The sequence below is a fragment of the Larimichthys crocea genome, chromosome I (assembly GCF_000972845.2).
Source record: "Larimichthys crocea isolate SSNF chromosome I, L_crocea_2.0, whole genome shotgun sequence".
In the NCBI taxonomy this organism is placed as follows: Eukaryota; Metazoa; Chordata; class Actinopteri; family Sciaenidae; genus Larimichthys; species Larimichthys crocea.
This window is the reverse complement of record NC_040011.1, coordinates 20,483,653-20,497,781: the sequence shown is the minus strand read 5'-3', so window position 1 is coordinate 20,497,781 and position 14,129 is coordinate 20,483,653.

Sequence of the window (14,129 nt, the reverse complement as noted above, 5' to 3'; positions counted from 1 at the left end):
TTTCTTAATTTGCTTGTGTTTTGTATATTTGTGTCTGTTGTTCATTTGTTTATTTAAAAGGATCCCCATTAGTCTTTCCTGGGGTCCAGACAATAATATTTAATAGAGCACAACAGGCATTACATTCTCAAGTAAATATAAAAACATAAAAATGAAAGAAAAACATTATACAGTCATGTATCACATAACCCGACCACACTCAAATAAGATGATGATATAATGAAGGTGTTGATATACAAATACATTCTTAATCTTCTTTTAAAACCAGCCTTTCCTTTAATTTCACAAACCTCACCTGGAAGACTGTTCCAAAACACAACTGAGTCAGACTTAGGTAGTGGTAGAGTAATCAGTCCACTATTCGCCCCTTGAGTGTCTATCACTGGCTCTCAACCAGGTGAGACATTCATGCATTTCTGCAACACTAGTTCTTGGAGAACAACCAAGAACTAGTGTTGCAGCCTTGTGTAGCCTTGTTGTCTCTTTAGTTGTGGTGTATTGAGCTCTCAGGCTCACCGTACCTGAAACCTCTATCCTGCGGAAGAGCTGGGGATCAGACTACTTTCTAACTTGTAACCAATCTTGACTCAACTTTTTTTCTTCACATAACTGCTGTCCCACCAAAGTAAAAACATTTGACATCTCCAGTTTAATTACAAACATGTTTCATGGGGCTTTGTAATAATCAATATATTATGAACTGTGCTTATATTGCAGCTTGGAGAAATTCATGAATCATTTCACTTGTGCACCAGAACAGAATATATGTGCTTATTAAAGGAGGAAATAATAAACCTAAAACTTAAAATGAATGCTGTTTGCTATTTCCAACATATTAGCTGCTCACATATTGTAAGCTTCACATTGTGAGGTCTCAGCGTTTAGTGAGTAGAGCGTTATCATTGTGTGAGCTGCAGTGGGGGAATGGAGAATGTCGTGCACACGTGTACCAAATGTTGATAATGAACAGCCTCTAATAAGAGACACTTTGTTCTTGCTTTTCAATGCATGTAAATGAATAGAGCAAGAAGTGGTCAAAGCTTAAAGTCTAAGCTGTTGTCCTATTTGTCCACCAACAGGGCCACTAATGAGCTCTGCTTTCTTAATCATTCTCACCTTTTTCCCTGACATCTGTCCTTTATGCACAGGAGCACCTAATTGTTTTAATGACCTCTGAGGATAAGAGAGTCGTAATATCACTATTTACTGCTCTGTTATCTCTCTCACTCTCAGCTGGTAGTTACCAGTTGGCATCTGCTGCACCAGCTACAGCAGTAACAAGTTAAATGCCTCCAGTGCACATGTCTTACCTTAGGAAAGGCGCCTGTCATTTTCAATGACCATTAATGTCTGAGGTGAAGGCATCTTGCATCTGTGACAGAAGAGGGTGGGAACCATCCGGAAAGGCAAAGTTACCTGATGTGTTTTGTCACCTCTTCCGGTTGCCTGAGCAGGCATTTGTGTTGGTGCGCTTGCTTCGGGGCCTGGGAGTGTCGGACTGCATCTGCTGTGGCTGCTCTCTGCCTGCCAGCTCCTCTTCATGACATCTGAAACTAGCCAGACCAGCACTGGTTTACACATGAAATGCTCAGGCCACTCAGCCCTGTGAGAGCAAACTGTCAGTCAGCCAGCGTAGGACCTTGAAGCGCTGACCTGCTTGCTGAACTGAGCTGTGCTTCACACCTCTCCTGCACTGGGAGTGGGAGTTAGAGTATATGATATACAGTCTATGTGTCTTTTATCCCTTCTCTCTCTGCATTTGGGAATGCAGTTTTATTTCTCCATATAGTTTCTCTGGGAAGCGAGAAATGAGGAGGCAACAGCTAGAGTTCATGCTGCAGTTGTTTGACTTCACTTTCAGTCTTGATTTACTTTGCTCACATTATTATAAAGTGCGGGTTAACCAAAATATTTACTGAGATCTCTCCATGCAGATAGTTATGGTTTTATTTGTCCAGGTTTGAGGTGTCTCTCAGATTTCTGCCTCACTACACAGCTGAATGGATGTTTTTTGTCTGTTGCCTGAAAAGTCTTTGAATGATAAAATGTCCTTTAATCCACACAACACTTTTTATTTTAATTTCTTCTCAGTCTCAATGAAAACTCACCAAATCTCAAAAAATGGGCAAAAAAAACAGAGTCATTTGAATAGCTAGATATCACCGGAGGTAAACATGAAGCAATGGACTGTAGGTGTGATTAAGACCAGCCGATTCTAAAGTTTATAGGTTCGTATAAAATGACATTGATTCTCATTCTGACAGTGGATTAAACGACTAAGGAAGCTGTCTGTGTTGTTCTCTCTCTCTCTCTCTCTCTCTCTGTGTGTACTGATGCATACTGTATATCTAGATAGGAAGCTGTCTTGGTCCGCCAGCAGTGAGTCCCCGTGGTGAAACGGAGCCAAATGCAGTAGATCACCCCAAACCACTGAACCTTACATTCCTCCTGAGTCCTGACATACTTATCTCCAACACATACCACTTTGTAAGGGGTCAGCTGCTGGCAGAGAGACAGAGCAGGAGTGGGAGGGTAGGGGCTAAGGGTTTGAGGGGAGAGGTGCGTTGCGTCCCTTCCTATCCCTGTGCCCCCTCAGTCTACCTTGAGGGGTCCAAGGGGAGCTCGGAAAAAGAGTGAGGAGACCTCCAACATAAGGAGGGGTGAATGCTGTTTCAGAGATGAACCCTAATTATGTGTGTGTGTGTGTGTGTGTGTGTGTGTGTGTGTGTGTGTGTGTGTGATGGGGGGTGTCAGAGCTGGCCTGTTTTGCAAGGCGAATGGCAAGGCCTATAATCCAGTTAGAGGTAAAGGGGGAGTCGACAGTTGGGTGGGTGTTTAGCCCCCAGCTCAACAGCAGGCCGGCTCACAGGTCATTGAACCCCCTTCTTTTCCTCCTCCCTTACGCTCCTCAGCCCCCCCTCCCACATCCACCCAACACTCCCCTCAGCTGCTTCACCTTCTCCTTTGCCTCCAGTTGGGGGAGATTACAGAGAGGAGAATATCTGAGGTCAACAGATAAACAACAGTCTGGAAGAGGTACAGTACTCACAACCCCCCACCCCATCTGTTTCATTATTTTTATATCTTATATGGTAAGGACTGATGGAAAGTGTTTGATCCTGTTGAGTTAAGTCCATTGCATGGACACTGGGAGCCCGGCTAAGCTCTTCAGAGACATACCTACAGGGGGCCACGCTGTTGATAGCAAGGATGTGGCGGAATTCAGAAAAAATGGCAATGATGGCAAACAGATGCATATTCTACCAGGGTTCAGTCCTCCCATCTTATTTAAGGCTTACAAAATTGTTGTGAAATTGTGAGGAGATTTTCAAAATTATCCCCAAACACACTGATATACTTCAAAAGTGACATCAAAATCCTGTGATTCAACACATATATCTTTCAAAGTTGGTAATATTTGATATAAATGCCTTTAGCATTCATGTAAACAACACAGATGTGACCAAAGCGGCGTGATGCCGGGCTTTGATCCCGGCGTCTCCACTTTGATCTGGTTCACAGAGTAAAACATGTATTTTCCGAGGGGGAATACAGGCAGGCACTGCAGTGAAATGGCCCTGGCAGCATTAGCCAAACATCGGCTTAGGCTGGGGATGCAAACCGCCAACACACAACCCGACAAATTAACTAAACATACTTACCAGTCTCACATGTTTAGGGCAGCATGCACCATGAGCCTTGGAAAATTGTGAGCTGCTACTCTTCTAATAATGCACTTACAGAAACACCCCCCACACCACATTTGGAGATTAATGTTGGAAGGTTGACACGGGTTATGCTGATGGCATATTTGTACAAGTAGAAACCGGAAAGAGCTTGCAGAAAATGAGAGCTAATACATCTGACCTCCAGGACACCTCAGCGAACAAGTACTGGATTTTTACCACCAGCACGGTCGCAAATAATTTGCGCTAATTGGCTCTGAAGGCAATTACTGTGGAGAGAAGACACAGAGGAGGAATGCTGGGGAGAAAGTGGTGCAGGATGAAATGCATATTGATGGTTAGCATCAAAAGCAGCCTTCTTTGAAGTGCTGCTGTGGTGTCAGTGTGTGATGGGAGAGCTGATAGAAAAAACTGGACAGGAGACAGGTTCTTCTTTAAGCACACGGCTGGCTGCTGGGAGAGGTCAACTACCCCACAGCAGTGTGTGTCTGAGTGTGCACGTTTGTGTATGCACTGAAGACAAAATAACTCAGAGAAACACAATTTACTTCCAAATATTTCAACCCTAAAAAAGTTGATTTACAAACTAATGAGCATACAGTCAATATCATGATTTAATAGAACGCAATATTCTTAATGATAATAATAATAAAAATAATAATACTCTTTTACTGACTTTAAAGCAACCGCAACACTATATATAGTGAGACTGACTGCCTTTTTAATGTTATGTTTTACTAATATAAAAATACTGAATTGAAATCTGAATTGCAGTATATATGTATAAAATATAAAATATAAAGTTCCCTTTCACTAAGAGCGCGGTCCAATTCAATCAGTATTAAAATTCCCCTTCAGGTTTCTTTACCTCCAAAAATAACTACATAATGTTATAACATATATATAAGCTATATGATATATGATATGTTTACACTTCATAAAGTATCATAAATAAAACTAAGCAAGTTCATTAGCTCAGACTTCACCTCATCCTTCCTTTAAAGGAGACACCGGTTTAAATGGAACCGTGTTGCAGTGGCATGGACAAAAAAACAATGTTTTGTTGTTCACCATCATTTTGAGGACAATTCTTTGCTTTTATTATCAGTGTTGTGGTGTTTCCTGATGTACCAGCAGCCACTGTCACTCTGACTCAGTAGCTAAGCTCCGGTAATTTCTCTCCCTTCTCTCACCCCTGGAGGGCAACAATAGGCCCATAAAACCAATGAGAGCAGGGCAGTGAGGTGAGAGAATGAGTGCTCAAAAACACACAGATATGGTGTTTGTGTGTGTGTGTGTGTGTGTGTGTGTGTGTGTGTGTGTGTGTGTGTGTGTGTGTGTGTGTGTGTGTGTGTGTGTGTGTGTGTGTGTGCGTGTGTCAAAAAGCCTGGTTTGGTCCTGGAGCTGTATATGAGTCTTACCTTTGGGCAAAATATGGGTCAGCTTGACAGCAGACACTATAATTCTCCTTTGTGACCCCTGATAGGTAGGGTCAGTACAATATCACCATCACACTGGCCGCCATGGGCCAGCCTAGGGAGGGGCTGGGTTTGTTCCTGGCTTCCTCTCACAGACACAATGTGAATCCAATTACCCGCTATGTCTATGGCCAGAGTGCAATCTAAGATGCATGGTGGGGAAACCCTGGGTGAGGAAGAATAACACTGCTGTCACTGCAATTTCACAACCTATCCTAAACTGTTTTCTGTCTTCAGTGTGAATAAGTGGAGGAGAGATTTGATTCTAATCATATTAGTCTCAAGTTAAAAATTTGAAATATCTGAACATTTTGTTGATATCCAGATGGGTGACAAATTAAAGGAAAAAACTAGATGCTAGTAAGGCCACCAGAACAACTTCAATGATTCTTGTCATTAATGGTGGTGGAGAGCACTGTCTTATATGTTGGTCTATAATCTCTGGGTTAAGATATGATGACTGTGAAGGCCATAGCATCATTTTTATACTCATCAAACCATTCAGTGAGCCCTTGGGCCCTGTGGATGACATCTGCATCATTATGTTTCATTTATTCAGGTTTTTCCTTTAATTTGTAAATTTGTCACCCGTCCATACTCGCATGTGTAAAAAAATAAAAGCATATTTTATATATACACTTGACTGAAAATAGTCCCCTAATGTGCCCAGGAGGGATCAATGGGAGTATAGGAACCAACAGGCATGGTGTAAGGGAGTCAGAGGACTGAGAGATGGACAGACACATCGTAAGTAGAATACAGGATCAGGGCAGCCTCGTCCTTTAATATGCAGCACATCTACCAAATGGTGCAGAAGCACTACAAAGGACTGAGGGCTATGAGCAGTATCCATATAAGATGTGACCAGAAAACCTTTGTGCTCTCTAAGTACATGATACATATATAATCACTGTGCAATGAAGACCACGTATCCCCTTTTAATGATTTGGACTAGATTTTTGTAAATACAGACAGCAACGATACATATTTAGTTAGTCAGTTAGTGGGTATAATACAGGCAACATATTAAATATAAGATACTAAGTGTACAAACTGTGCCACAAAAAAGTGACATGAAGTCCATTTATCGACTTATCTCACAACCAAACAGGCTCTTGGAGGCACATCTTTGACAAGTGCTCTGAACATGCTGTGCCTCACAGCAAAGTAAATATCACAGGCTCATGTTTCTGCAGCCGCCTCTCTCCGACCCGACTTATTGATTTCCCCCCTTTTGAAAAATACATTTGAAAAAGGCCTTAAGCTATCTGATACCACTGAGGGCCCTGACACTAACTGGCGAGTCTCTGGGCCCCTTGGGTATTTCATGGGACCCCAAGCAGCTCTGGCAAGAGGAAAGGTCAGGGGCCATCCTGTCAGGCCATGTCCTGCAGGTCCCCCTCCCCTGATACTGACGTCCAAATAAATCTCGAAGCCCCCTCTCCCAACAATGCAACATGAAAGAGGGCATAGCCATTACCGCAGACAAGCACAGCAGACAAGCACCACCTCTCTGTTTATATTTTACTCCTCCATCTCCTTCTTCCTTCCTCCAGCTCTTATCAGCCCGTCCCTCCTCCGCCAGTTTCACTCCTCTGATTCTTCCCTTTCTGCGCCTAAAGAAACTGGCCTTGGATGGCTGGTCTGCTTTGACACAAGAACACATACAAGTACAATGGAGCTCTGTGGTTTTCTGGGTCCCTCTATCTAATCGCAACACTTACAACAGCTCAAGGCTTTCCGCTCAGTGTTATTCAGTTAGTCAGTTAGACTTATTGTCCCTGAGGGGGAAATTATTTTTCACAGCACTGTACATCAAAGGGAAGACACACATCTTAACAACAGTGACAGACAGAAATATATGAAGCACAACAGAACAGCACACAACAATTCAACCTGTCTCTGAAATTTATAAAGTTGCAGTGGAGAGCTGTTCATCAAGGAAACCAACACTATATTAGTAATCCACCAGCATTGCCAATATGTGTTGTATGTGTATAATTCTTCATGAACTGAACCTACTACCAACTTTGAGGCACCCAAATTAGACCAAGAGTGATGTTATTTCATCCATTACTAACTGTTGGCTACACTACACAGTAAAAAAAGAAAATAAAAAACCTTGTAAAAACTTACAATATGTAAGATTGTGTAGATATCTAGTGGTTAAAAAGGACATCTCAAATTCAAATTCAAGACTTTAGAACTTCCCACAGCGGTGTTGGAGGTAGTGTAGTGTCTGACCTGCCCAGTCCTCCAAACTGACACTATGGTGACCTCGCGCCTGGAAAACTGCCTTCGCCTGCCGCAGTGAGAGCCGGGTACGTTGGTAACTTTGACAATGTGTTGTTCACTTTCCACGATGAAGTGTGAGTCACGATCTCTGTCACGACACAGTCTTACAGCGTTACAGATTAAAAAGACATGGGCAATTTTTTGTGTATTTTTGAGTATTATTCTATTGATGACACATTTTAGTTATAACTCATTTTTGCACAGAAAAATGATTTAATAATTTTATGTGGGTACAAATTCCATACAAACCTTTTTAATGACATCAAATGTCAAGTGTACAAAGCTGCACTGCGCTCTCTTGAAGATGAAACTTTCTGCCATGTTGTGCCTCTGGCCACACCCAGTCAATAGAAGCACATACATGCCAATGAATTGGAAAAATAAAATAATTCAGGGCAAAGTCAGGAACACAATGCAATACATTATGACGTTGTTGTGACTGTAGTGGTAGAGCGTCTAGTAATCACATCGATTCCCAGCTCCCCCTTCCACTTTAAGTGTCCATGAGCAAGAGATTGAACCCTGATGGCTGTGATGTCACAGTGTGTATGGATGATTGTGCCCTGATGTCTGTGTAACAGTGTGTATCCGCAGAACTTCTAGTATTGTAACATTAAATTACTTACTATCCTGCTTTGTCTTGTCAATCATGTACATGTTAAAATGGTAAATGGACTGTACTTATACAGTATAACACATTTCTAGTCTTCCAACCACTCAAATGGCTTTTACACTACATATCTCATTCACCCATTCACACACATTCATACACTGATGGCACAGCCTTCAGAAGCAATTTGGGGTTCAGTATCTCCCAGAGGAAAATATTACTGCTCAAAGGTTGCTCTTCTACAGCTCGGGAGACAAACTTGAGATGCTCATTTCAGCCTCATGTTAGCTTCTGTTTTATCTGCTATGTTTCTCTTTTGTTTCTCCTAAAATCTACTAGGGGCAATAAGTGAGACAGGGCAGTTAGCAACAGGAGCCATACTTGAGACTTAACTGAGATGTCTCATTTATTTCTCATTTGGAAACAAAAATGAGCAATACTAGAGCAACACGCATACACACACGTGCACATATATCAAGGAAAACTTAAAAATGCTGAAAAAAAAATCCATTCAGTAAAATGGCCAAGTTATGAAATACTTTGACAATAGTGATCTGCACATAACTGACCAATAACAACTGACTATTTCAGCTAGCTGTGTAATACTTTCTCAATGCTCTCTCAGAAAGGCTAATTTAAGAATAGTGTCCAACAGTTTTCCACACAGTTGATAATACACAAGATCCAAAAACTTCATCTTTAAAACTGACAACAATAATTGGCGATCTTTTCACAGATAAATGGCTGCAGATTTTCTTAACTGGCCCAAAAACAAACAAGTATTTAGATCATTTTGAATAACAACGGATAGTCCCACGTGTTCATCATTTAGAAAATAATAACTATACATTTGCCTCTTCTCAGCAAGAACTATATTTTTATAACAGTGTGTGTAAAAGTGTTCAGCAGCACAACAACGCAAAACATTCAACTACTACAGTCTTAGAGCAGCATTAGTGTATTAGGGCTGTTTTGACCACGGTCACCTCAACAAATGTCTTTTCCTCTCATGTGCCACATTTATGAATCAAGAGTCTTTGCAGGTCTAATGCTGAATTTGTTGATCAAAGTTTATTTTTTTTTATCTTAGTTTTGTCAAGCGGTGTCCGTCCATCCATCCAGTGTGCTACAGTGCATGATGGAAGCTGCACGGATGAAGGAAAGCACGCATTACAAATCAATTCAACTCGACATAGCAAACTGCTAAATGTAAACCAATTAATAAATAAATATTATTGTTACACAACATGTTGTGTAAACATGTTGCTGTACTGAGGATTTCTGACTACATAAATCAGACACATAAAAGAAAATATCAAAATCAACATAGTCTATTATCCAAGTAAAAAATCTTAAGTACCAACAACTCATTGTTTGTTTAATTTTTATAAAACATGGAGCAATAAAATGAGCATTGTACCAATGACTTTAGCCTTGTCCGGGACGCTTTTCCCACCCGGCACCCTTCCATGTCTCCCAGAAGCCACTGTTTGGCACTCCTCTGCAGTGAAGAATTCATCGAACAGAAGATGGGACAAGCGAAGGCAGTCCTTCCTGACCTCTCCATGAATTGCAGCCAGGCGAGTAGAGAACAGGTACAGGCCACTCCCAGAATTATTACAAAAGTACAATGATGTAGCTTACCTTCTTTTTCGAGGTGCACCGGTGTGTGAACAGTTATTTAAAATGACTTTTACTGAAAATTTAATGATTAACTTTGTCATAGCAACCATGTATAGTTATATTAATTTGAACTGTATTCAGAAGCAGGTAAAAGTAGTATCCAAACTCAGAATCATGTTCAACCAGGGATTACTATTATAAATAGACATTTAGTATTTCAGCATATTCTTGTGCCATATACCATTTTATTAACATGTTCATCAAATGATGACCACCTCCATTATCAGCAGTTGTAGTCAGACACTAGCAATTTCAAAATGCCATTTATTATTAATCGTTATTACCCTCCAGCTACCAATACATCATTTTTGTTTTCATTTGACAATATAAAATGGGTAGATGTAATAAATGACAGATCAGTTTTATATGTTTTGTTTTATCAAATGGTCCAAAAACAAAGAAAATGTTTTCACATAAAATATAATTTGGGTAATTGCAGTATGGACGACTATAATGACTGGCAGCCCACAACTATTTTCATTCAATTCATTCAGCCTGCAATGATACAATATTAATTATTAAATAATTGTGTAGGTACTGGTCTGCAGTAAAAAAAGTGATTTGGTCAGATGAACTATTTTTTCCTAGCATTACTTTAAGTCTGGATGAGAAATCAGTGAGCACTTGCAGATGAACCTGAGATTCATAAGTTGAGAAGGCTGGATGAGAGTAGATTGAGTTCACAGATAGACTTCTCTTACTTCTCTGAGTGAGATCAAAAAGAGACACAAATGTTGAGAAAAATCTGAGAGGTCATTACCACAGTTGCAATAATCAGCGCAGTACATCAGACAGGAAATGAGAAGACTTCATCACAAAATAAGTCCTGCAGTGCATCACAGGTTGATGAGGTCTGCTAGTGTAACAGGATCCTGGAGTGGTTTCTATTGAGTGAAATCTTTAACAAAGAATTGTGTGACAGTACAACAGTACGAAGCTGTGAAACACTATTGCTGAGCGCCGAGTGAGTGTCTGTGTAAAATGTTATTGAAATAAAAAGACAATGGTGTCAGTCCACAGAGGATTGACTCGTTGACAACAGCAGCAAGTCCATTCCGGCGTCTCCTCTTCAACTCGTCGATCTGTGGTCTTTCTCTGGTCAGCAGCTCAGGTTTGGAGAGCGCTAGCAGCTCGTCGTGAAGGTAAACAGTGCAACCGCTGCCGTTGGCATGGTTACCCACATGGTTACTCTGCCCAAAGCCATTCCATTCCACAGTTGTATAAAAAAGTGTTTAAGTAGAAAAAAACGACAAAAAACACAAAACGTGACATAATACCGGAGCTGCTGCAACAAGCTGCCACTAGTGCGGCGCCATTGCAACATGAGGATAATTTAAAGAAACCGGTGTGGAGGATTTAGTGACATTAAGTGGGCATAGTGGGGGTTGTATTCAGCAACTACCCCTCACCTCACTTTCCCTTTTCTAGCATGAAGCAGTAACTGTTAAATGTGTGAAAAATGCAAACAAGATGCTACAAAAAATGCTCATTCTCAAGTAACAACAACACCATTCGAATTTTCAGGTGACGAGAACATAATTATGCATATCATATCATAATCTATTCTATATTATATTCTGTAAAGAAACTCCCCTGAATCAAAGACACTAGACCTTTAAGTCGTTGCTACATTGTAACCAATTAGTTCAAGACAGGACTAATTTTATGAGGACTGCTTGTTCCCAGCCAAGTAAACCATGGCAAAACTTTTGTGTGGATCATCTTCTGCAGTGTAAGCTGAGCAATTATTTGCATCAATGTAATGTGACATATGGACTATGAGCTTGATATTTAAGATAACATCAGCTAATATTTTCCATGTCTTCTACAGTAGTAGCCTTAAAAGTTACATTCCAGTACTCTGGTGTAGCGTTGTTGTACTTGACATAGGTCTTTGATATAGCTAACTTAGACCACACACAAAAGATAGTTTATTTGCGACACATGGTGCTCGACTTCCCACCTGATTCCCACATCCACATTCTTGTCTAGTTCTCATTCCCCTAATTACCCTGTCAGTATACTATATATACGTGCATCTTTTCCCCAGTCACTTCCCAAATGGTCAGTGCTACTTCATACATTTGCTTTCAGCATTATAAGCCTTGTGAACATGTGGCTGAACCCTGATCTCTACAAGTACTTACTCATCTCACTTAGCTGTACATTTCATCTATCCTGATTTCTGCTTGTGGTTGCATTGGATTTTGGTCTATTGAAGCTGATGTTTGTGGAAACTTTGGGACCACTAGGACTCCACAGATTCATTCTGTTCATTGTAAACTTTAATTGTGAAAATATTTGCCCCCCTTGGCTTCTTTCTTCTCTTTCTTCTTTTCTCTTCTTACCTTCCTCTGTTCCATCCTGTTCGGTCTTTTCACCTTTCCATTATGTCCATAGTGCCGGCTGCTATAATTACATACCTTATGGACAAAAAGCTGTTGGACAGCAAAATTCAAAATGAAGATGAAACATCACATCACAGCATGTTGTATGATTTTGTTGCTGTGTCTGTTGCTGCTTAGTGATTGTGAACTGACAGCTAGAGTGAAAGTTGTGTTGTGTGTGTATTGACTGGGCTGTCTACAGGTGGTAAATTGACTGACTTTACATGGGAGAGGTGAGAAACTGGACTATCTGTCCAATGTCATTATATCATTTTGTACATGATTGTGTCGGGATTTGCATCTATTGATATTTGTGGTTGAAGGAGCATGATAGGATGGTACAATGACTGCACAAATAAATCAATAAATCAAGATGAACCACACATAACACAAACAGCTGGCTTAAAGCCTGGATGCCAATGTTCAAATGAAGTAATGAATAATGGTATAATAAAATTTAAATTTAAATTTTGAAATCTAGTTTTTGTCACCATTACAGTCAAAGGGAAATTTAAATAATTTAACAACCCCACCAAGAAAAAAGTTTTTTTTGTCTCTACCAAATGGTCTCGATTTCGTTTTATGGTTAAAACAGGAGAAAAAGTATAATAATAATAAAAGATATAATGTTAATTTATGAAGACATAAACAGCAAAAACATGTTTCTAGGCATAGCACACGTTTTATTTATGGTAGTATGCCACAAATCATTGCTGGTTTCCATATTAACAAAGTAGGTAAAACAGCAGAAAAAATGTTTCCAGATCCACTTCTGATTGTATTGGCACAGTGCAAAACATTCTCAAAAACAAAAAAATGCACTTCTGGCTTTTTCTTTTTTAACTCAACACAACTCATCGGTGTGGTGGTGCAGCAGCACAAATATATTTTGAGGTGCAAGATCCACATTTCTGGTGGCACACTATGCAGCATAACTAGTTTGCATTTAGACATGGAAAAACATGACAAACAAAGTAAAATTATGCAAAACACATCGAAGCATTAATTTCTCATTTTTTTATCTCAAGATACTTCAACTGTGTGATGGTGCAATGGCATAAATGCTTTTGCAGCATTAGATCTATTTCATTTCTGTTAAAATGCTGCAAAGCATTCTTGGTTTGTGTTCAAAACACTGAATTTCTGACATTTCCATTTTGACACACCCTTTGTATAGAGGTTGCATGTGACTCCTGGTGCCATTAGTCCTCCCAGGATGTAAAGTTAAAAACACCCATAAAGAGTGGGGGTCCAGTGCAATAGTCAATTTTGCTTAGGAACCTTCCTAACTGAGTGAAATGATCCGGAAGTCAGCGCCGGTCCTGGCCACATTTGTGCCCTGGGCGACCCCCCCCCCGAGGCGAACATTTTCTCGTGCGCCCTAACGGCCGCCCATGCGCCCCTGGATGCGCCGTGCGCCCCGGGATGCGTGCGCCCCCATCGGTCTGTCCGACGCCCCCCCGCTGCCTTGTCAACACCCCGCTGCCGGGGCGCCCGCTCCGCTAACTTAATGAGCGGTATCGAAAATTATCGTGGTTTTTTGCTTTTTCGGGCGTTCGTGCGCCCCCCACGGAGAATGCGCCCTGGGCGGCCGCCCACATTGCCCATAGCCAGGACCGGCCCTGCCGGAAGTATTAACGTGTCCGCCATGATAAGAGCTGTTTGAATTCTCAAACTGTTAAGGAAAGGAGCTTCAGTGCTCCTTTGTTATCTCCTTTAGCATAGGATACACCGGACTATCCTTTACCAAAGGAAGGGAGGTAATGCGGTCCCACAATTCTTTGCGGCAGCGACAATAAAATCGACGCACCGTTGAGTCATGCACAACCAGATATTAAAACATCAATTTATTTTACAGTGTGATGCCGCCTGCAGCAGAGAGAATGTGTGAATATGAACATACGTGTTGACGTAATGTCATGAAGCAACGTGGTCAGAGCGCACGGGGAGCATCTAGTAAGTATCTCAGGTGCGCGTTTTGTAGTTCATC